We start from the raw sequence: 23,234 nt of genomic DNA on the forward strand, positions 1-23,234 counted from the left end.
TTTTAATCTTGTTCCATTTTCGTCACTATAATTACAGCAACTTAGCATGAACGTTTGTTGCTCATTGTCCCAATTGCATTACCAAGCAGAGTCCCTTCCTTTTCCGGAATGAACCCAAGCATTTGCATTGTGGTGCAAAGACAGTGGAGACTGCGACATTCCTGACAGTGAGCAGCTTCAACGAAGGGTATTTAGCAATTCTGAAGACCGTGACAACGATGCACGTCATCCTGGGACCCCATTCGACGCAGTTCGCCAAGCATTCGGACGACCACCGCATTCAAGCGGCCGAAAACAGCTTGTCACCGGCCGTACGAGCGGCTCTTGAGTAGCGCTGGATGGCTCAGATCGAGCAGAACGCCCTCTATGAGGAAGAGAAAGGACTAGTTTATGGACCCGGAATAGCAGATTGAACGTAAGTTGCATACTATTGCATTTATATGTAGTCAAAACTTCAAAAGCGTTTTTCTTGAAACGACTTTTTTTTTTTATCGCGTGGTATGGTAACTTCAAATCTACTGAACCGATTGCCATGATTCTTTGTTTTCGACGAAGGTAACTAAATTGTCTAGGAGATGTACCACTTTTATTCCGATCCATCAACTATAAACATTTTTACTTGGCCGACGAAGTCGAAAAATCAATGAAAAAAACACTTTTATTCAAAAGCCCGCCACTTTGTTTCCTATGGTCCAAAAAACTTAATTGAGGTCCAACTCCTAAATAATCTTATATACTTCGCTAACGTCAACTCCGTTTCGATTTCAGACGAGACGGCTGACCCGTGACGTACCGGGCATGGAGGTCTACATCGAAATTTTTTTTCGTTCCGGCGGCACTACCGCATTTGCTCTTCGACATTTCCGGTCGAAAAAATTCCAGTTTGTAGAGGAAATATCAATAAAGATTTTGAGCAAATTTTACATTGATACCAATAACAAATCCCGAGAAAATATTCTCGAAAACATGCTTTTTTCGGGTAAAAGATAGTAAACATTCCCTTAATTTATGAACGAAAAGAATGGACACTGTACTCTACAAATAAACCTAATTTATTCTGCATAATGTACGTATAATGCCCGTTAACATCAGCCAGACAAAGAGTGCTTTAATTCCTCTGAGCAAGGCAGCACACCACCGCCTGCTGTCGGCTATGTAGTTGTCTTATTGTAGAAATTTGTACGTATTTGAAAAATTCCCACTTCCTCACGTCGTTACGTTACCGCTTTCTCTCATCGATAAAATGGTTCAAATGGCTCTGAGCACTATTGGACTTAACTGCGGAGGTCATCAGTCCCCTAGAACTTAGAACTACTTAAACCTAACTAACCTAAGGACATCACACACATCCATGCCCGAGGAGGATTCGAACCTGCGACCGTAGCAGTCGCGCGGTTCCGGACTGAGCACCTAGAACTGCTCGGCTACCGCGGCCGGCCTCTCTCATCGATACTTTACGTTGCATTGTGGATGGTAAATCACATCTGTTTAGGATAAATCCAAACATTTCCGAGACTGAACTGACCTCGTCCCAAATTAGTTCGGAATGCCGGTATTCTACTGTGTACTCATGTGACTGTTGGCCTCTCATCACGGCAGTCCCACAAACCCTCGGAAACACCCTTTCCTACAATGCCTGGATCCTCGATTTTTTTCTGTGATTTTAAATCGACATGTTTTACCTGGTTGCTTTGCTCCTTTGTCTCTGTGCCTCAGTGATCAGTTGGCTACAGGAGTCACTTAGAATGGCCTGATAAAACTGCAACGCTACCACTAACGTCCCAGTTTGGCGGGATAATTGGATATAAGTGAGCATAAGAGGAACCCAGAGGGTGGCGACCTTTTTAATTCAGAAAATGTCGTTCAAGACGATGAAAACTTATCTATGGCTGTTTTTTCCCTTGTTCTTCTTTATTGCCTCCACTGAGGTAAGTCGTTCTTCGAAGACAAGGGCCTCCACTTTCCTTCTGACTCCCACTTCTTCACAAATAATAGTCTCTCACTTTATCTTTCGTCTTTCTCATTTGTTTAACCAAATTATATCCGTCTGAATAACAGAATCTCTGCGTCGTATGTTTGTTTATTATTGCCACACACTCACATCAGCTGCACCGCTCTGTTTTGATTTTTCTAGCGGCGTACTACGGTTCTGTATCTAGGGATTTCAGTGTGCACCAAGACTGCATACATGTAATAGTAATCGAATAAAGAGCTGAAATTTCCTGGTGGATTAAAACTATGTGTCAAACAGGGACTCGAATTGGGTTTGTTCGCCTTTCGCGACAAAGTTCTCTACCAGCTGAGCTCTACAAGCACGACTCACGACTCTTCCTCACAGCTTTACTTGCTCCAGTACCTGATGATAAAATAAAGGTACGAGGAAGAGTTGTGAGTCCTGCTAGGATAGCTCAGTTCGTACAGCGCTTGCCAACGAAAGGCTAAGGTCCCGACTCGACACCCGGTCTGGCCCACAGCTTTTATCCAGTAGGAATTTTCGCAGAAGCACACACTACAGTGCTAAGTGGAAATTCATTCCGAGAATAAAAAGTTAAAAGCGTTAAATTTTAAGATTTCAGTGGTTCACTCGTGTTGTATATTTTTATGAAAATATGCTTCTCCAATTTCTAAATTATGGTTTATCACGTATCAGTATTTATTGGCAGTACTGTTTGGGTTCGGGCAAGCGTAATCCTGTGAAGAACTAAGCTGCCAACGTAGCCTTCGAATTGTCACCGCGTCACTTGGTCTCCCTGCGGCAGATCTCGTGTCAGAATTAGTTCAGGGGGAAAAGGTGATGAAATGTGATGAAATTTCTACACGCAAAAGGGCACAGCATTGCAGGTACACAACGTCAGTTTTGCGAAGCACGCAAGCCAAAATCAATATGGAAACAGAGAGCGATACTAAAGGGCATGAGTGTAAGGAAAACAAATTTAATACGATAAGCGCCCGGTTTTCCGATAAGTGTTACTTCAAAATACAAGACATACTCTAATGTCGTGTGCCGATAGTACTTTAAGATCCTTTGAATTTTTACTCTCTGACTGTCAGTACAATTTTCCCGCGCATATCTATAGACTGATAACAGTTCCATTAACAAGTCTGTAAAAGCTTGATTTTGCATCACAAGATTTCTTCTCTTGGTGTTAGCAATGGACGTTTAGCGATGTGATAATGCTGTTAATGTCTAGACTACTATCATATAGTGCACTTTTTATGTTAAATGATGAACGTTGACCGAGCTATGCACAAATATGCATGACATGCGATTTCTTGACGAGATACGGACAACGAATCCACATCTGTTACTACGTGCTCATAGCGGTACATCCAGAGTAGTACTAAATCTTTGGATTGTTGGTCTCTTATACAGCCTAGTGGAACAATGTCATTCTTTTTTTATGGTTGCTCGATAAATCACAAGATGATAATTATGTGCAGAATGTGATTTCAAGGATAAATTTCTTATGTTCAGTCCTTTGCTAGAATTTTTGGAAGCTACAATCACAAGGACCATTAGGGCAGGATTCCGGGTTCGGTTTCTGGTCCGGCGCACTGGTTAAAGCTGCCAGGAAGTTCCAACATATGGTGATTGACGAACTGAAATCTCAGCAGATTCCTCAGATTTGGAAGCGATCAAGAATAGGGTCCCACGGAGTTGAATCAGTAAACAATGTCTTTGAGAAAATTATGAAGTGTTTCCCTTCAAATGGACTTTCATTAAATTTTCATGAAACTCAGTAGTACATGACATAATACCACTAACACATACAGAGTATGTACAGAAGTCCTTACCTAAGGCAGATTATTCAAAATTTTTTGTTGTGTACATTGATGACAGATTGAATTGGAAGAAATACATTGATGATCTGCTGAAACTTAAGAGTTCATCTACTTAGGCTGTTACGGGGTATCGTATAATATGGCGATAAACATATCAGGAAATAAGCTTGGAGCTTCATATTTTGGGATAGTTCATCCTTAAGGAAAAAAGTATATATTCTACAAAAACGTGTAATCAGAATATTAGCTCGAGCCGATATATATACTTTCACAAATGACAATTTGTTATTGATAACCCATCTCTATTCAAAAGCAATAACTGTGTGCATAACTACAACACTAGGAGAAAGGCTGAACGTCAATATTCTCAGTTGAAACTAACTTCGGCACAGGAAAGGGGTTAACTTTGCTGCCACAAAAGTCTTTGTTGACTTATCAAATACCGTCAAAAACCTGATAGATAGTGAACCATCATTTGAAAACAAATTAAAGAGCGTCTGAATGACAAGTACTTCTACCCAACAGATAAATTTTTAGGCATCAATTAGTAATTTTACAATTATTACAATAATTGTATTATGACATGCAAAGAAAACTTTTATTGAACTGATACTTTCCACGGGATTAAGAAGTGTCGCATTCATGATCGAAGGAACATACATTAATCTAATCGTATCCAGTCCAATCATTAACACTGCGATGGATAATTTCCTCGTTAGTTTATTACCAAATCCGGGTTTAGACATGTACAAGAAAAGTATGACAACACTATAGGAATGACTACCGGTACAGAATATACTTTCTGGTCTGAGGGAGAGCAAGAGATAATAGGGTGAAATTAGCAAATCAGATGGAAGAAAAAAATCGAATTACATAGCGACGGTTAAAGCATAAACAGAGTTAGACAGTCATAAGTACAGGTCCGTTGTTGAGCTGAAGAGAGAGGGCTGGGACACACCGAGAAGGAGCCTACGGCGATGAAAACAAATGAAGCTACAGTGTTCCGTTACGTGTAGAGTGGTTACGGGTGAGACGCAGGTAACTGGCTAGACTCTCCCAGAGAAGTGTAACTGAAACCCTGGAAGCGATGGAAAGGTATTTAGTGACCTGCATAGGCTAATGATTCTTCTGGACGTGTCCGATTAGGTATTGCTGTAATGGCATGATTATAGGCATCTGTTACTATGATATGAGTAATGTCTGTTCCTTCAGACATGTTCGAAAGAACAGTCACCATAATGTCATGATTCCGTGGGGGTATATACAGGGTGTTTCAAAAAGAATATACATATTTCGAATACATATATTTATTAAACTTTAAGACATACGAATATGAAACTTTACACACGTGTTAACGAACCTCTCAAGTTCAGATTACAGATGTTCAATATGTCCTCCATCAGTGACACGAACAATATCACATCAATACTCAAATTCCTCCCATGCTCTGACAAGTATGTCCTTCGTCACTGATGTTATGGCAGTACGGATCCGGTTCTTCAACTCTTCCTGGCTCAGTGGGACTGGTGATACACAAACGTTGTCTTTAATGAAAACCCACAGGAAGAAGTCAGAGGGTGTTAAATCCGGTAACCGTGGAGCCTAGCTGAGACATGCTAAGTTGCCAGCTCCTTGACGACCAATCCAACGGTTCGGTAGAGTTTCATTCAGATATTCACGCACTTGGCGACTCCAGTGAGGGGGTGGCCCGTCTTGTTGGAAAATGAAGTTGTCTTCGTGCAACCTCGGAAACAACCAGTTTTGCAACATAGCGAGACACTGCTGACTGTTAACCGTGTTTCCATCAAGGAAAATGGGCCGTAAACATATGATCGGGATACTGCACAAAACAAATTGAGTTTGGGCGAAGCTCGTACATGTTCAATGGCTGTATGTGGGTTCTGTAGGCTCTAAATTCGAACACTGTTTACCTGACCACTAACGTGGAAAGTCGCTTCATCACTGAACACGATGCGTTGTGCGAAAGTGTTATCACTGTCAATAGCATCAACAATCTCGTTACAAAATGCCACACGTTTGCGTTTGTCATCAGGTCGCAGAGCTTGTAGCAGCTGTAACTTGCACGGTTTCATAATCAACCAAAGTCTCAAAACACGCCAAATTGTTGTTGTAGGCAGTTGTAACTCCCGACTGGCACGACGAGTTGATTTTGAAGGACTATGTTGGAAAGCAGTTTGAATTCGTGCAACATTTTCTTCAGGAACACGAGCTCAGCCACGACTCTGTTCTTTACATACACATCCTGTATCTAGAAACTGTCGATACCATTTGCGAATGTTACACCCATTCCGAGGATCAATTCGGTACCTCAGCCTGAAACGTCTTTGCACTGTAATCACGGAATTGCACTTTACAAACTCGAGAACGCGAAATGATTTTTGTTGCGGAGTAGCCATTTTAATCATCTGACAGTTACCAAACAAAACAGAAGGCAACTGACATCTAACGGCTATTAACATAAACTGGACTATGTATTCGTTTCTCCAATAGCCGAGCCGAGGCGCAGCGATCGATGGTTTGGACAAAATAATACTTTGTAATACATATATTCTTTTTGAAGCACCCTGTATATCGTATTACATATGCATGATGAAAGACCTATACGGACGTCACCCGTTCGAGGGCCCTGAAATAATGTGGAGGCAGTGTGTGACAAGTTGGGTATGAAACGTTTCAGGACAGCCGAAGCAGCTATGGCAACTGCTCGATACCCGGGTTCGGATCCGCCACGTATTTTCACTTATGGGCATTGAATTATTTCAATGCCCTTATACGGCTTACATTATAAATTATCTTTTATTGTGGATAAGACTTTGATTTATGAGGACAGATGTTAAGGACACCAGTAACTAGTAACAGAGCGTGTGGAGAGTCCAGTCGCGTAAGCAGTCGTAGGAAGGACAGACGTAATCAAACAACCCAATGCTATACATTTTTTACGCAACCATTTGGGGGTCTCTTGAATCGTCATCATGTTTCATTGTTTTTGTTTGCACCAGCAATATGAAACTTCCTGGCAATTTGAAACTGCGTGCCAAACCTAGACTCGAACTAGGGACCTTTTCCCATGAGTGCAAGGTTCGCAGGAGAGCTTCTGTGAAGTGTGGAAGGTAGGAGACGAGGACATGGCGGACGTGAAGCTGTCAGGACGACTTTTGAGTAGCGCTTGGGTAGCTCAGGTGGCAGAGCACTTGCTCACGGATGGAAAATGTCCCGAGTTTGGGTACCGATCTGGCACACAGTTTTAATCTGCCAGAAAGTTTCAAATCATCGCACACTCCGCTGCAGAGTAGAAAGTTCATTCATACCATCAATATGGATTCGCAAGGACTAGAGACCGTACCAACTATTGTTTTACGCTCAGGTGACAAACTTCATGCGTCAGCGATATAGACATACACAGATGGCGGTAGTATCGCGTACGTAAGATGAAAAGGGCAGTGCACTGGTGCAGCTGTCATTTGTATTCAGGTGGTTCATGTGAAAAGGTTTCCGACGTGAATGTTACCGTTCGATTGGAACTAAACGACTTTAAACGTTGAATCGTAGTTGAAGCTAGGTGTATGGGACATTCCATTTCGAAAATCATATCCCGATACACAGTGTCAAGAGAGTCATCTACATCTACATCTACATTTATACTCCGCAAGCCACCCAAATGCGTGTGGCAGAGGGCACTTTACGTGCCACTGTCATTATCTCCCTCTCCTGTTCCAGTCGCGTATGGTTCGCGGGAAGAACGACTGTCTGAAAGCCTCTGTGTGCGCTCTAATCTCTCTAATTTTACATTCGTGATCTCCCCGGGAGGTATAAGTAGGGGGAAGCAATATATTCAATACCTCATCCAGAAACGCACCCTCTCTAAACCTGGCGAGCAAGCTACACCGCGATGCAGAGCGCCTCTCTTGCAGAGTCTGCCACTTGAGTTTGTTAAACATCTCCGTAACGCTATCACGGTTACCAAATAACCCTGTGACGAAACGCGCCGCTCTTCTTTGGATCTTCTCTATCTCCTCCGTCAACCCGATCTGGTTCGGATCCCACACTGATGAGCAATACTCAAGTATAGGTCGAACGAGTGTTTTGTAAGCCACCTCCTTTGTTGATGGACTACATTTTGTAAGGACTCTCCCAATGAATCTCAACCTGGTACCCGCCTTACCAACAATTAATTTTATATGATCATTCCACTTCAAATCGTTCCGCACGCATACTCCCAGATATTTTACAGAAGTAACTGCTACCAGTGTTTGTTCCGCTATCATATAATCATACAATAAAGGATCCTTCTTTCTATGTATTCGCAATACATTACATTTGTCTATGTTAAGGGTCAGTTGCCACTCCCTGCACCAAGAGTGCCGACAATATCAAAGTTCAGGCATTACCTTGGTTCAAATGGCTCTGAGTAGTATGCGACTTAGCTTCTGAGGTCATCAGTCGCCTAGAACTTAGAACTAATTAAACCTAACTAAAATAAGGACATCACACACATCCGTGCCCAAGGCAGGATTCGAACCTGCGACCGTAGCGGTCGCTCGGTTCCAGACTGTAGCGCCTAGAACCGCACGGCCACTCCGGCCCGCCAAGGCATTACCTCTCACCACGGACCACTCAGTAGCCGACTGCCTTCGCTTAACGACCGAGAGCAGCGGCGTTTGCGCAGAAAAACAGTACAGCGTGAAATAACCGCAGCAATCAATGTGGGACGTACGACGAACGTATGCATTAGAACACTGCGGCGAAAACTGGTGTTCATGGGATATGGCAACAGACGACAGAATCGAGTGGCTTTGCTAGCAGCACGACATCGCCTGCAGCATCTCGGCCGGGTTCGTTATCATATCGTTTGGACCGTAGACGACCGGAAAACCGTGGCCTCGCCAGATCAGCCCCGATTTCAGTTGATAACAGTTGACGGTAGGGTTGGTTTGAAGCACAGATCCCACGAAGCCATGGACCCAGGTTGTCAATAAGCTACCGTGCAAGCTGGTGGTGGCACCGTAATGATGTGGGCTGTGTTTACACGGAACGAACTTTGGTCCAACTGAACCTGTCATTGACTGAAAATGGTTATGTTCGGTTACTTGGAGACTATTTACAGCTATTAATGGACTTGATGATGGAATTTTAATGGATGACAGTGAGCCATGCCATCGGTTCACGGCTGCTTGCTCTTGGTCTGAAAAGCACCCCGGACAACTCGAGCGAATACACTCCTGGAAATTGAAATAAGAACACCGTGAATTCATTGTGCCAGGAAGGGTAAACTTTATTGACACATTCCTGGGGGCAGATACATCACATGATCACACTGACAGAAGCACAGGCACATAGACACAGGCAACAGAGCATTCACAATGTCGGCACTAGTACAGTGTATATCCACCTTTCGCAGCAATGCAGGCTGCTATTCTCCCATGGAGACGATCGTAGAGATGCTGGATGTAGTCCTGTGGAACGGCTTGCCATGCCATTTCCACCTGGCGCCTCAGTTGGACCAGCGTTCGTGCTGGACGTGCAGACCGCGTGAGACGACGCTTCATCCAGTCCCAAACGTGCTCAATGGGGGACAGATCCGGAGATCTTGCTGGCCAGGGTAGTTGACTTACACCTTCTAGAGCACGTTGGGTGGCACGGGATACATGCGGACGTGCATTGTCCTGTTGGAACAGCAAGTTCCCTTGCCGGTCTAGGAATGGTAGAACGATGGGTTCGATGACTGTTTGGATGTACCGTGCACTATTCAGTGTCCCCTCGACGATCACCAGTGGTGTACGGCCAGTGTAGGAGACCGCTCCCCACACCATGATGCCGGGTGTTGGCCCTGTGTGCCTCGGTCGTATGCAGTCCTGATTGTGGCGCTCACCTGCACGGCGCCAAACACGCATACGACCATCATTGGCACCAAGGCAGAAGCGACTCTCATCGCTGAAGACGACACGTCTCCATTCGTCCCTCCATTCACGCCTGTCGCGACACCACTGAAGGCGGGCTGCACGATGTTGGGGCGTGAGAGGAAGACGGCCTAACGGTGTGCGGGACCGTAGCCCAGCTTCATGGAGACGGTTGCGAATGGTCCTCGCCGATACCCCAGGAGCAACAGTGTCCCTAATTTGCTGGGAAGTGGCGGTGCGGTCCCCTACGGCACTGCGTAGGATCCTACGGTCTTGGCGTGCATCCGTGCGTCGCTGCGGTCCGGTCCCAGGTCGTTGGGCACGTGCACCTTCCGCCGACCACTGGCGACAACATCGATGTACTGTGGAGACCTCACGCCCCACGTGTTGAGCAATTCGGCGGTACGTCCACCCGGCCTCCCGCATGCCCACTATACGCCCTCGCTCAAAGTCCGTCAACTGCACATACGGTTCACGTCCACGCTGGCGCGGCATGCTACCAGTGTTAAAGACTGCGATGGAGCTCCGTATGCCACGGCAAACTAGCTGACACTGACGGCGGCGTTGCACAAATGCTGCGCAGCTAGCGCCATTCGACGGCCAACACCGCGGTTCCTGGTGTGTCCGCTGTGCCGTGCGTGTGATCATTGCTTGTACAGCCCTCTCGCAGTGTCCGGAGCAAGTATGGTGGGTCTGACACACCGGTGTCAATGTGTTCTTTTTTCCATTTCCAGGAGTGTAATTTCGCCACCCAGATCACCTGACATGAACCTCATCAAACGTATATGGGACATAGTTCAGAGGTCAGTTCGTGCACAAAATCTTGCACTGCCAAAACTTTCGCAGTTATGGACAGCTATAGAGGCGGTATGGCTCAATATTTCCAAAGAATTCTTAAGTTCATGCCAAGTCGAGTTGGTACACTATAGATGGTAAAAGGTGGTCCGACACGATATTAGGAGGTATCCCATGACTTTTGTCACCTCAGTGCATTCGGATGGAAATATTTTACGGAAATTTTGGATTGCGTGGTGGCAAGAAAGAGATTCCCCATGGGCTATGACAGTTTCTTCTTCCAAGTTAACATCCTCATCGTTGGAGGCCATTTACGGTACTATTTTTGATAGGGTAATAGAATACCATAACAGTGTACGAACTAATGTTTCACGAAAATGTTCGCTGATCATTTTTCAGTCTTATACCACAGTAAATAACAATATCAAAGGAAATTGGTGGTGATAATGGCAAACACGTTATGTAGGTACGCGCTATAGATAAGTAAAATCATGGATTCTAATATAGGGAACGATGGTCGTCAAAAAACGATCCACTAGATTTTCTTTAACTGTTTCGAGAGTGAATAAATTGAAATGTTTCGAACCCTTCTCTGAAGGTATTTGCTTGGAGTGTAGCAGTGTAGGCAAGTGAAATCTGTACGATGAGCAATTCAGATAAAAACGGAATAGAGGCTTTTGAACTGTTGTGCTACAGAAGAGTGGTACAGATTGCAAGGCTAGACAGAGTAACGAATAAGGGGGTACTGAACAGAATTGAGCAAAAAAGGAATTTATGGCACAGCTTTACTAAAAGGAGGAGTCTATTGACAGGACACGTCACGAAGTATGAGGGAATAGTCAGTTTGCTAACAGATAGAAGGGTGTGGAATAAAATCTGTAGGAGAACAAACCTGAATACAGCAAGCAAGTTCAAATAGATGTAGGTAGCATTAGTTATTCGGAGATGAAGAGGGTTGCAGTAGCGTGCAGAGGTGAGTCAAACAGCTACAGGTTATTAAAACAACATTTCGAATAAGAAATACAGATTGCACAGTGCGTTTTTAGCAAATGCTCTCATTTCGTTGTAGTTTGATTAATATACTGCAAAACAGAAATGAAAAATGTGTAGTAAGGCCCTTCCCAGCTACGAAATGACCAGCTCTGTCCTGGAGCAGCTTTATATTAAATTCCTCCGCTGCTGTGGGCAGCAAGAGGGTCGGGATCGATATGTTCCTCTGACCCACCCCACCACACACTCTGAACCCAGCGGGCGGTGGCCGTGCATTTTAATTAGATCCACGCAGCAAAACGATGAAAATATAAAAACCTTCTCTAGCCTGCGCATACTTCCTCTCAGCTGGGCTGTGTTGAACACAAACGTCCAGACCTCATAGACCTTAGACAGAAAAAAATACTGCCAATTTGCTTTCATGTTTTATTAGCAGTGCGTCGTTATTTGCACTGCTCTTCGTTATTTTAAGGGGGGGGGGGGGAGAGTGGGAGGAGGTGCCAGGCCGGGCGGCATGGTGAGGGAATGAGAAGCTTCTGGTTTTCCATAGAAGGAATGCGGTCAAAGACTAACAGTATTCGAGGGCTATTTCTTTTTCAGACTCCGATCGATCGGAAGCGAAAGTCAAACAGTAATGAAAATCTGGTGAAGCTTTGTGCACGCGTCATGCGCATTGCCTTTAGTATGCCCGTCTATCGCGTGACGTCGTAGTTTTCACTTCTGAGCGCACACTGAGCACGTGAAGATGCCTAGAACAATAGAATAGTGTATCCTGCCGAGTGTGAAGTCCTCCTGCAGGGTTCCGCCTGGTTTCAGGCATCCCGCGTTAAATAACTGTTACAAATTTTGTTCTTCATGACAATTCACGGACGATTACTCCAGGTGCAACGAAGACGCTAATGCAGGGTGAAATTTTGTTCTTCATGACAATTCACGGACGATTACTCCAGGTGCAACGAAGACGCTAATGCAGGGTGTTTAATGGGAGGTGTTTGATCCCCAATCATACAGCCCGTATTTGTCTACCTCTGACTGTCAAACCTAAACTCACATGAAACGTTGGCTATGCGGATGTCATTTTGACCCAGACAATGAGCTGCAGACCAGCGAAGGGAATTCACTGAAAACACAGGCGGCTGCCTTCTATGACGAGGGTGCTGCAAAGTTGATGCCAAGCTACGAAAAATATCTAAACCAAAGCGGCGAGTATGTAGAGAAGTAGCTAATTGTGGCAAATAAAAAAAAAATTTTTTTCCACTGTGGTTTCTATATCGTGACAAATCGGCGGTTGAAAAAAAAATAGAAGTCGCCCTCGTACATCTTTACAACCCTCCTCCTGCCTTTCCCTCAAACCACACACACTCACTCACTCACACACACACACACACACACACACACACACAGGGCCACACTGATGTAGAAGCTTGAAATTATGCTTCAAACTTTCAGACCAGCTCTTAGTAATATATCCGACGTCTCCAGTGTCGAAACAATAATGGCTCTTCAGGTGTTATGTTTCACTCAGTGGGTTGCCATCTGCCTGTTGTAATGAGATATTTACATTTCATATATGTCTCTTCTTTTACATTAAGGTCATCCCCACGTGTATTTTTTTCTTTAATAACTTCTATGTATAATACCCATTGATCCAAAACAAACCATTTTTACATACATTCATGTTACGTGACGCTACTATAAGTAGCACTCTACTTATTTTTTTAGTGCGAATTGGGCAAGGAATATATTACTCAATAATATTCTACCTTAAGTCACAGCAGTTTTTATTTCTTTGTTATTTTCCAACGGCTTTCGGACCTACAGCTCTATTTTGAAGGACTGTGTGGACATGATGGGATTTACATTTGCGTCAGTTTCTCTGCTGACATGTAGAGAACGACACAGTTGTTGGACTTAATTCAATGTTATTAATTAATGTATTTCTAATCAGAACTTATAGTCATGGCGATCCTATGACTAAATGTCTATTAATAACATAATGGTCTGAACTGTTTCGTAAAAAACGTGTATGTATGTATGTATACACAGAAATTTTATATAGTTATTGCGCGAAATGACCACGCCAACAAACTTGTTCAGGTTAGGGTACTGGTGGCACACCGAAGTGTCACAGGTCAGGTAAATTAGGGTGTTCGTTGACCACACAGATATGCAGGATCTTCAGTCTAACAGCCACAGTTGATGATGTGTGAGAAGCTGCATTATCCTACTACAAAACGGTCATTTTAGAACGGTGTTTTACTTGTCTTCCTTCACGTGGTCGAATAGGCTGGTGTAATACTCCTCGACTGTTCAAAGCATACCCTGTTTTTTTCTACGTGTTTAGAATGCTCTTCAATATTAACAAGTTCTTCAAGTACAGTGTGGGCAAAATAGAACTCGCTTGGAAAGTATTTCATGCCCATTAAGATAGGCAACCCAACTTACATCTGAAGAAACAATCAGTATCGGTTACAGTGTTAAATTTTGTTTTATTACTATCTCCCAATGACGCGTTTCACCTTAATTTATGCTTCTTCCGACTGGCTGATATTTAGTAGCTATGAGTACATGGGACACAGCTTATATAATACCGGTATCCCAGCAGGTAATATCAAGGAACATTTACCTGCTGGGCTATCTTAAACACTTGACCTTACCTTTCTATCACCAACAGTAGCCATGGTATGAGCCCTGGAAGAATTGCGTCTCTATGTGTGAGGTTTTGGAACACATTAGTTTATGCATACTGTTGCGTGCTTACTGATATAAGAAAAACACAAGGCCTCTACCGTTATTTCACATGTTTTGCTGACAAATGATATTAGAAGTGTGGAAAGACAGACAAACTCCCCAGCTATGGGAGTTTTTGTGGTGAAAGGCAAAAACCATAAAGGGCTAGTAAGGTCTGAATTAATTAGACAGCAAACTGCTATGGACAAGAGCAATAAGCGTTGGCTACCCAGCAGATTCTGACAAGCGTCTGTAGCCTCAGTAGACGGAGAAGAGCGTGGGTCACTCGTGTTTAAAAAAATGGTAGAAGATCAGATGCACGGAACTATGCACCAGTACTATAGTGTCCGTCTGTTTTAGAATTCTTGAGTAAATCGGAAGCTTCACCTTTATGACGTTAATGAAGCAAACGTTGCTTATTGCGAAAACTCAACACGAATTCAAGACTTTTGTGAGCTTGCCACTTTCATACGCGACATTTTACATACAGTAGGTGCAGCTGAAGCTATATTCCGTCTCCCCAGATATCAAAAAGACAGTCGACACATTACCACTAACGAAGATACCATCATATGGAGTATCTTAATGGATATATCACTGGCTCGTAGAATCTTTCGTTCTTATATCTTTCCGAACTGTGCTTGACCTCACATGATGCTGTTGTCTCCTGGAGAATATCGTTGTTGAATGATGTGATCGAAATGGAGAAAGACAAGGGCAAAGTTTATAATTGGTGTACTGAATGGAATCCCTTACTTGTGAGTACAGGCATGATAATATCTATAACAAACAGAAAGGTTGCGATAGAAAAAGAATACAAGGTTGGTAAACGTTGCTACTTCGACAGTGAGACAAGAGAGACCAGGCTACGTGTAGAGGAAAACAGACGGACGCTATCGTACAGAGAACGACTAATGTTGCCCGTACCTACCGCGAATTTCATTCGAATGGAATTCGCACATGTGGAGGAACGCGAACTCCTTCGTATTATTAACTGTACATGTACTTTTTCATAATTTGAACAAACGATCAAGGAACTGCCCTCTTGATAACAATATCATTTATAATGCCCTCGGCGTTCTACTGTCAGTGTTATGATGACATCGAACTTGCAGAAAATCAAGACCGGTTCAAAAATTTAGTGGCAAAGGGACCGAGGCCCACATGCCGCGAAAGAGAGAAAACACAAAAAATTAAATTATCAGTTGTTATACAACAATTTCCTTCTACATCTACTTCTAAGTAGCTGATGGTACCTCGTACCACTACTAGTCACTGGTTTCCCGTTTCACTCACAAACAAAGCGAGGAAAAGCTCCTTACTAGCCCTGAATTCTTTTGTCCTATAATCATGATTCTTAGACGATATGTACGTTGGCTTCCGTAGAACCGTTCTGCATTCAAACTTCCAAAACCGCTTTTCTAAATTTCTTCATAGAACTTTGTCATCGATCCAGGGATCCCCACGTTAATTAAGGAATAACCTTCCAGAATGTTCGCACGTTGATCGGACCAATCATAACAGTTAGCTCGCCTCAGAATTGTTTCAATGTCTGCTTTTAATCCAACCACGTGGGAACCACAAACACTCGACCAGTACTCAAGAATTGGTCATAGTAGTGTAGTATAAGAGGTCTCCTTTAGAGATGCACCACATTTTCCTAAACTTACCTCAATAAACCAGAAGCGACCATTCCCCTTGGCTACTGCTGTTCTTACGTGCTCGTACCACTTCAATCGTTTTGCAACGTTACGCCTAGATATTTAATCTACGTGACTATGTCACGCTGCACGCCATCAATGCTGTATAATAATAACATACATGAAAAAAAGTAAAAAAAAAAACACGCAGTAGAAGAGGAGGAGGAAATGTAATGAAACTTCGTGTGTTGAGATTGTGTGTTCGTGACGTTATTTCAGTGGTTAAAAAATCGCGTCAAAGTTATATAGAACTTGGTAGTGAGACTTCACGTATGGGTAGGACGTCTCACTTCCTCTGAGTTTAATTTGGTCGGGAAGGGTGTCACACAGCCATTATCCTATCATGAGGTCAGGTGGCCGACAACTGTAGTAATTGGTCCTTGACATCCTAGATACTGGAACTGGGAAGAAGTTGACGTCCGAGCTGCTCCCACATAATTACACTCTATCGGGGACAGGTCTGGGGACCTTGTTGACCAAGGGAGTACCTCAACATCAGGCAGACAGTTCATAGAAACCACCCATACTAGCGGCGGGTAGGAGTCGTTAAATCTATCAGATGTGTTACATTTGAAAGGTAATTTCACGTATTTATTTTTGGTTAAAAGATTCTGTGCTGAACTCTAATGTATGACGAGCTTGTATAGGACTTCGAACATTTGGTGGCCAATCTTTGCTGTAGGATCTACTTCAATAATACGGTCAAAAGCATAGAGAAAGTTTTCTCTGCTAAAACGAACTCATTTCACTCGCAGACCGTCACAGAATGACCAAATACGAATGGCAGTATTCCAATTCGAGAAGATCCTATAGAAGTTTTCGTTCTCTTACATTTCAAGAATTTCACAGACAACCTTCGGAGTCGGCAGCTGCTTCTATGCCACGGGAGTAACTTGTCTACGTGTACGAAATTACATACGCTGTGGAAGTAGTCGACGCCGCTCAGGATATTGTTCTTCACAGATATACAAACAGAGACACTACACACACTAGTTCAGTAACAAAGGGTTTAATATTACCAGCTTAAAAACATTAATTTCTTCTTTTCAGCTGTAACATTATACCCCGTGTGGACGAGTATTTGCGAGTTTACAAAAGGGTATCACGATACTGTTGCATAAGAGGTAACACGTGAGAAGGTAGCATGTCGTGACGTACCGTTGTACTATCAGATGTCACTTAACGCGGCAGTGGTGTGGTCTTTAACTCTAATACTAGTTTTTTTACTTATTTTGAATATTTTAAGATTGAAATAAGTTGTTTAATTAACCTTACGTTATTACTATGGATTAATATTATTGTGTGGTATTAAACACAGTGACAACAACAAAATGGAATATTATTTATTAACTATTAATCCCATTCCAGTTACATGTATTGAGTCATTCATCTCTAATTTCTCATCGAATGTAGCATAGAGAAAAGCTTCTTACATTCACAAACTCATCAAGAACGCCTCTAATTGGAGGCAATGTTCCTGCTTCCTTCATGGCTGGTCGAGATTCTTTGTAATCAAAACGAGTACAGAAAAAGAGTAATCTGAATCTTTGGAGGGACGTAGTAGGAAAAAAAAAATGGAAACTAAAAACAATAAAAAAATAAAAAACTTTAGCCCAGTTTTGTCAGATATCCAAAAGTATTCCCAATTCAATCTACTTGTCTTGCAGGTTGCTGCTAAATACAATAGCACACAGCCATCATTTCGCGTTTCATTACAAGTTTTAGTATGCTTTCTTGTGAATGCCTCCCTCTCTGTCTATGTGCTTATTTATAAACAACAGAATACTTTTCATTATATAATAAAATATAAAAAGATTGCAACACTGTAACGTTGTGGCTCATGTTTTGCCATCACCAACGACTCCTGAAAGATGGGTAATAATATGCGACCTTGTTCTACTATTAAGTTGTGAAAACTCTTTCTTCGATTAAGCTGTTCCTTCTTTTGCCAGATAATACTTGTTACTGACCTCATCTTCATCGTTTTTATTTCTTTCCTGGTCTGATGTTGTGATCACTGATAATAAAAGCATCCTCTCCATCTTCGTCATCTGAAACAGTTACACCGTTTTCAGGTACGTGATAAATGAATGCTCGGACTTTTTCTCTTTCTGGTCCATAACAATGCATATCTTCTTCTTCTGTTGCCAGTGCCTTTGTCCTGCGGTTGCGCAGGGTCGGAATTTCAGGGGTGGCCAGATGTCCTTCGTGTCACCACCCCGTACCTCCTGGGACGTAATTAGTGTACCCCAGCTGTCTGCATCTAGTGTAATCCATTGAACAGTGGAAACATGTTCAGATGTCTGCGACTCGTGTAACTGAGGCGGGATGTGGGGACTAGCCCGATATTCACTTAGTGGGATGTGGAAAACCGCATAAAAACCACATCCAGGCTGGCCGGCACACTGGCCTTCATCGGTAATCCTCTAGGCAGATTCGATCCGGGGCCAGCGCGCCTACCCGAGTCCATGAAGCAGCGCATTAGTGCTCTTCTTTCTTTTCTTTTTTTTTTTATGAGGGAGAGGTAACAGGAAGGAAACATTGTACATTGTAATTTTTTTTGTTAGTAACAATAATATTTTATTTATTCATTTACTTTTAACGTCCCAAAAGAAAAATCATATATAAAGAAGAAGGGAAAGAAATATAGGGCTGAAGTGACACCCTCGTCACTTCACTGGGAGTACATCCTATCCCTCGAAACAACGTAAACCTGGGACTCCCCACCGCTTCTGGGGGTTATGAAACATGCTGCCTAGAAAGTTCGCAAAATGCGTTTTATATTTAGAGTGGCGTCGGATGATTTCGTGTTGTTCTAGTAGATAATGCCAATTGTCCATGCCTGATATCAAGGTCCGCGAGAGCACGTAGTGCGATGCGTGTCCTCCAATCCATCGGATTGCCGAAGTTTTTTGTGAGGGGAAATATACAGCGTCAGGGAAAAATAAAGCGTCCGTCGTTATCGTTGATTCGTCGGTGCGTCGGAGGAGGGCCATGATGCGTTGCGTCAGCCGCCAAACATCCTTTGCCTCATCGCACTGCAGAGAATGTTCGTCGGTGTCCTCCATGCCACATATAACGCAGGGCGGGGAATCTACTATGCGAATGTCGTACAAACTTTCTTGCGGTTGATTAGTGTATACCATGACGATCGCGCTGCTGTGGTGAGGAGAGGTGTATGGACAGCTCTCCAAATCTCTCGCCAGTTTCGTGTTGGGTATTTAAGTTCGACAACATTGCTGCCATGATGACGCCGCAAGTATCGATATATCTCACGGGTAGTGGGGATTCTTGTAGAAGGTATCTGTAACTGAAAATAGCTATAATCAACAAAAAATCGCGTGACGTGAGAAAAAGAGGGCGAGATTGTACCTACAGCCACCGGTGGTTCAAAGGACGTGGGAAGAAGCACATCCAGGATGGCGTGTTGCCATTGTTTCCAAGTGCGTAGCGTCGCTCGCAGGTATAGAGCTAGAGCCTTGTTCCGCACATCCGTGAGGTTAAGTCCTCCAGAATGGTATGGGAGAGTTAAAGTCTCGTATTTGATCTTAAACTACATTCCTTGGCTGACATAGTACCCAAAGGCCGCCATTAATCTGTCAGCAATACCATGTGGCATTGGCAGTACCTGTGCCAGGTGCGGCAGTCGCGAGGCCAGGTGAACATTAGTGTAGTCCACCCTTTGGAGCAGGTCGTGCGTTCGGAGTGAATTGTTGCGTATGTGCAGTCGGACGTTCAGGAGGAGACGTCGATAGCTCGCCGCCGCTGATTGCCGTAGCGATCGGGTGAACAATACCCCTAAGCATCGCAAGATGTCCACCGTCGTAAACGGACTGTGCAGAGCGTCCAGCCCTCGACCGATGTGTATGATCTTGGTTTTATTCATGTTGACCCTGCTTCCCACATTCCACAGCTACTCCGTACATAGTAAGAAGGGTAACCACCTGACTTACTTCGATCTCCGACCGGACGAGTATCATCAAGTCGTCGGCATATGCTCGACACGTGAAGGAGCTCGCACGGAGTCGGACGCCTGTTAGAGTCCGTCTAAGAGTCTGCATCAGTGGTTCGAGCGCTATTGTAAACAGTATCATCGACAAGGGACATCCTTGCCTAACTGAGCTGCAAACAGGAATCGTTCCTACCTCCCTGCCATTGACTCTCACCGTCGAAGAAGCGCCTCGAAGGAGGCGCATGAGGACGGTAATAAAATCCTGTGGTATCGCCATGCGTCGCATGGTCGAGCCAAGGAAATCATGGTTGATCCTGTCAAAGGCACGATCAAAATCCACCGATACGAACGCTGCTCGAATGCGACAAGCTTCCGCCAGGGAAATTACGTCACGGTATTCGCCGAGGACAGAATGTATGTTGCTCCGAACCCCCAGACAAGCCTGGTCTGGTGGTATTGTCTTGGATATTACAGTCTTGAGCCTTGCCGTTAACATTCGCGCAAAGATCTTATAGTCAGTATTGAGCATCGTGAGCGGTCTAAATTGGACGCTGACACTCGCTGTCGATTTCGGTATTGGTATAAGCAGTCCCGCCATGAACTGCGACGGAACGTCCGTGTCAGGGCTCAATAACTCATTATACATCAATACCAACTAGGACATCATAAAATCCGCAAATGCGCGGTAAAATTCGAGTGTCAACCCATCTGACCCAGGGGATTTATGCACTGCACCCTTCGCGAGTGCGCCCCGGATGTCATCTTCCGTTAGGGGTTCCAATAGCGCCTCTGCATCCGGACCATCCACCTCCGTTTGCATCTGTCGCAAAATTTCTTCTCCTGTCCGATTGTCCGTCGGCGTCCCAGTGAAAAGGAGGCGGTAATGCTCCAGAAACTCAGCAGCAATGTCCTGTGGTGACGTCAAGGGCCGACAATCGTCATCATGGAGGGCTGTGATTAGGGATCGGCGATTACGCGCATGTCCCTTGGACACATGATCCATGCCAATATGTTCCCCATCGACGTTGTCCAAGCACCGAGCACGGATCGAAAGTCCCTCCAGTCTACGTCTCATGATCGATAAAATGCAGGCCTGAATGCGATGGACTTCCGCTTGACGCTCGGGCGATGGGACCCTGGAGGACAGGTCGCGGAGCACCATGTAGTAATAATCAAGTGTATCTCGGAGCCATTTCGCTTTTTCCTTGCCATACGTTATGAGAGCTCTTCGTATCACCGGTTTTGCACACTGCAGCCACCACGAAAGAACCGTACGGTGCAGCGGCAGACGGCGAGTGCAAGTCTGCCATGTTTCTTCGATCCGCTGGCGACATTCGAGATCCACCAATAAGGATGAATTAAGTTTCCAGGAACTACGGCTCCGCCAGACCCGCTGCAGTGGGAGGGTTAACGTGCATAAATATGCAAGGTGATCCGTAAAAGCCGTGGGCCAACGTTCAGCAGCCAACACGTGATCTCTTAATCCGTCAGAAACATAAATCCGATCCAGCCTGCTCGACGAGTGGCTAGTAAAATACGTGTAGCCCTCTCGCTGCCCACGTGTCCATAAGGGCCATGTCCCGGCAGATCGTGTTCAATGCGTGGCAGGAGCTGAAATTAGGAGTTTGATCCTTTGGTGTGAGTACACAGTTAAAATCCCCCCCTACCAAGATGTGGTCATACCTCCCATGGAATAGGGGGGCAATCTCCTCCGAGTAGAATCGTGCACGCGCCTGTCGATTGTCAGATCCGGAGGGTGCATAGATGTTGACGATACGAATGCCTTTCACGGTCATAGCCAAACCCCGAGCCGAAGGAAGGTAATCGAGGTCACACATCGGAATCCCTTCCCGCACTAGTATCACCGTGCCACGTCCTCCATCTGGAGTCGGCGCTAGGTAAGTGTTGTACACATGCACGTCGGGAAAAGCACCATTGCAGGTTTCCTGCATCAGCAGAATATCAACGCCTGTGGCGTAAATCATGTCCCGGAGAAGTTGCATCTTTGCAAGCGAACGTGCGGTGTTAATGTTCACTGTGCCCACCTTATATGCTTGGTTCGTTGTCGTTGTCATGCTCGTGTCATGTCATTGAGAACTCAAAGGGCTTTAGTCCACTATTCGTGCTCAGAGGGGTGCCCTCCAACGGGCTGCCCTCCTTTGTTGTCGTTCCGTGGTGTGCATCCTGTAGGTGAGTGGTCCTCATTCGGGGGTGGCAATTCCTGTATATCTTCGACTGGTTCCGCCCAGTCGCAGTGGTCATCCATCCGAGAAACGTCCTCTGATGTATTTCGACGTGGCTGCCGGGATATTGGTGTTCCTGACTCCTTCGTCGGTAGCGCTGGGTCAGTCGGTGTCAATGAAGAGGGACCATCTGAAAGGCAGGACATCCGGTCACCATCTGACGGAATCCTGTCAGCGTCCTCTAAAGGCACGTGTTCTGTGTCAGACAGTTCTTCAGCTAGGATACCTTCCGTGTCCCCTAGGCTAGGGGGTGGGGGGACGTGTCACCCGAACTATGGCGACGCTTTTTGCGACGCTTCGGCGATCGCTGTTTGCGTGCCTTACCCTCTGCTGCCTCACTGCGTTCGTCGATCGTTCGTTGGTCCGTTGCCGGCGGCACTGTCTCGACCTCTACTTCCACGCCGCGTGCTACATGTGAGTTTTCGGAAGGTTCCTCCCTCAACTGACGTGACGAGGGTGTAGGGACATTCTCCGAGTCACCTCCATGCTTCCGTAACTCGGTCTGCTCTTGCATAAACACGTCCTTGTCACGCCCCGAACTTGGCAACACCTCCCGGCGGTCCACCGACACGTACGTCATCGGCAGTTGCGTGGGAACGTCTCGCTGTGACGCTTCTCCATGTGGCAGTTGCACGACGCGGCGTTGTATGCACTCCGAGCGGATATGTCCTTCTCCACCACAGCCAGAACAGGTGCGTGGCTGGCCATCGTAGATCACAATAGCTCGACATCCGCCGATGTATAAATAAGACGGGATATGTTTAGTAAGGACGATCCGCACCTGTCGCACGCCGTTTAGCACAGGATAGGTACTAAAACTTGCCCAGCGTTCAGGCGTATGACTAAGTACTGTTCCATATGGTCGCAGCGATTCAGTAACCATCGATTCTGGCACCTAAAACGGCAATTCAAAGATCCGAATGGCCCTCACACCCAATCCTGAAGGAGCTACTGTTACATCGCTGATATGGCCATCAGAGTGTCGAAATTTAAATCCTCTTTGTGCAGCGGAGAGAGTTCTTTCACACGCGGCTTCATCGGTCATCTTTACGTACATTGTACTGCTTACAACGGACAGGTGTATTCCAATTATGTCTGCAGCAGGTAAACGAACTTCTTCCCT

This window comes from Schistocerca cancellata, chromosome 2, assembly GCF_023864275.1.
Source record: "Schistocerca cancellata isolate TAMUIC-IGC-003103 chromosome 2, iqSchCanc2.1, whole genome shotgun sequence".
NCBI lineage: Eukaryota > Metazoa > Arthropoda > Insecta > Orthoptera > Acrididae > Schistocerca > Schistocerca cancellata.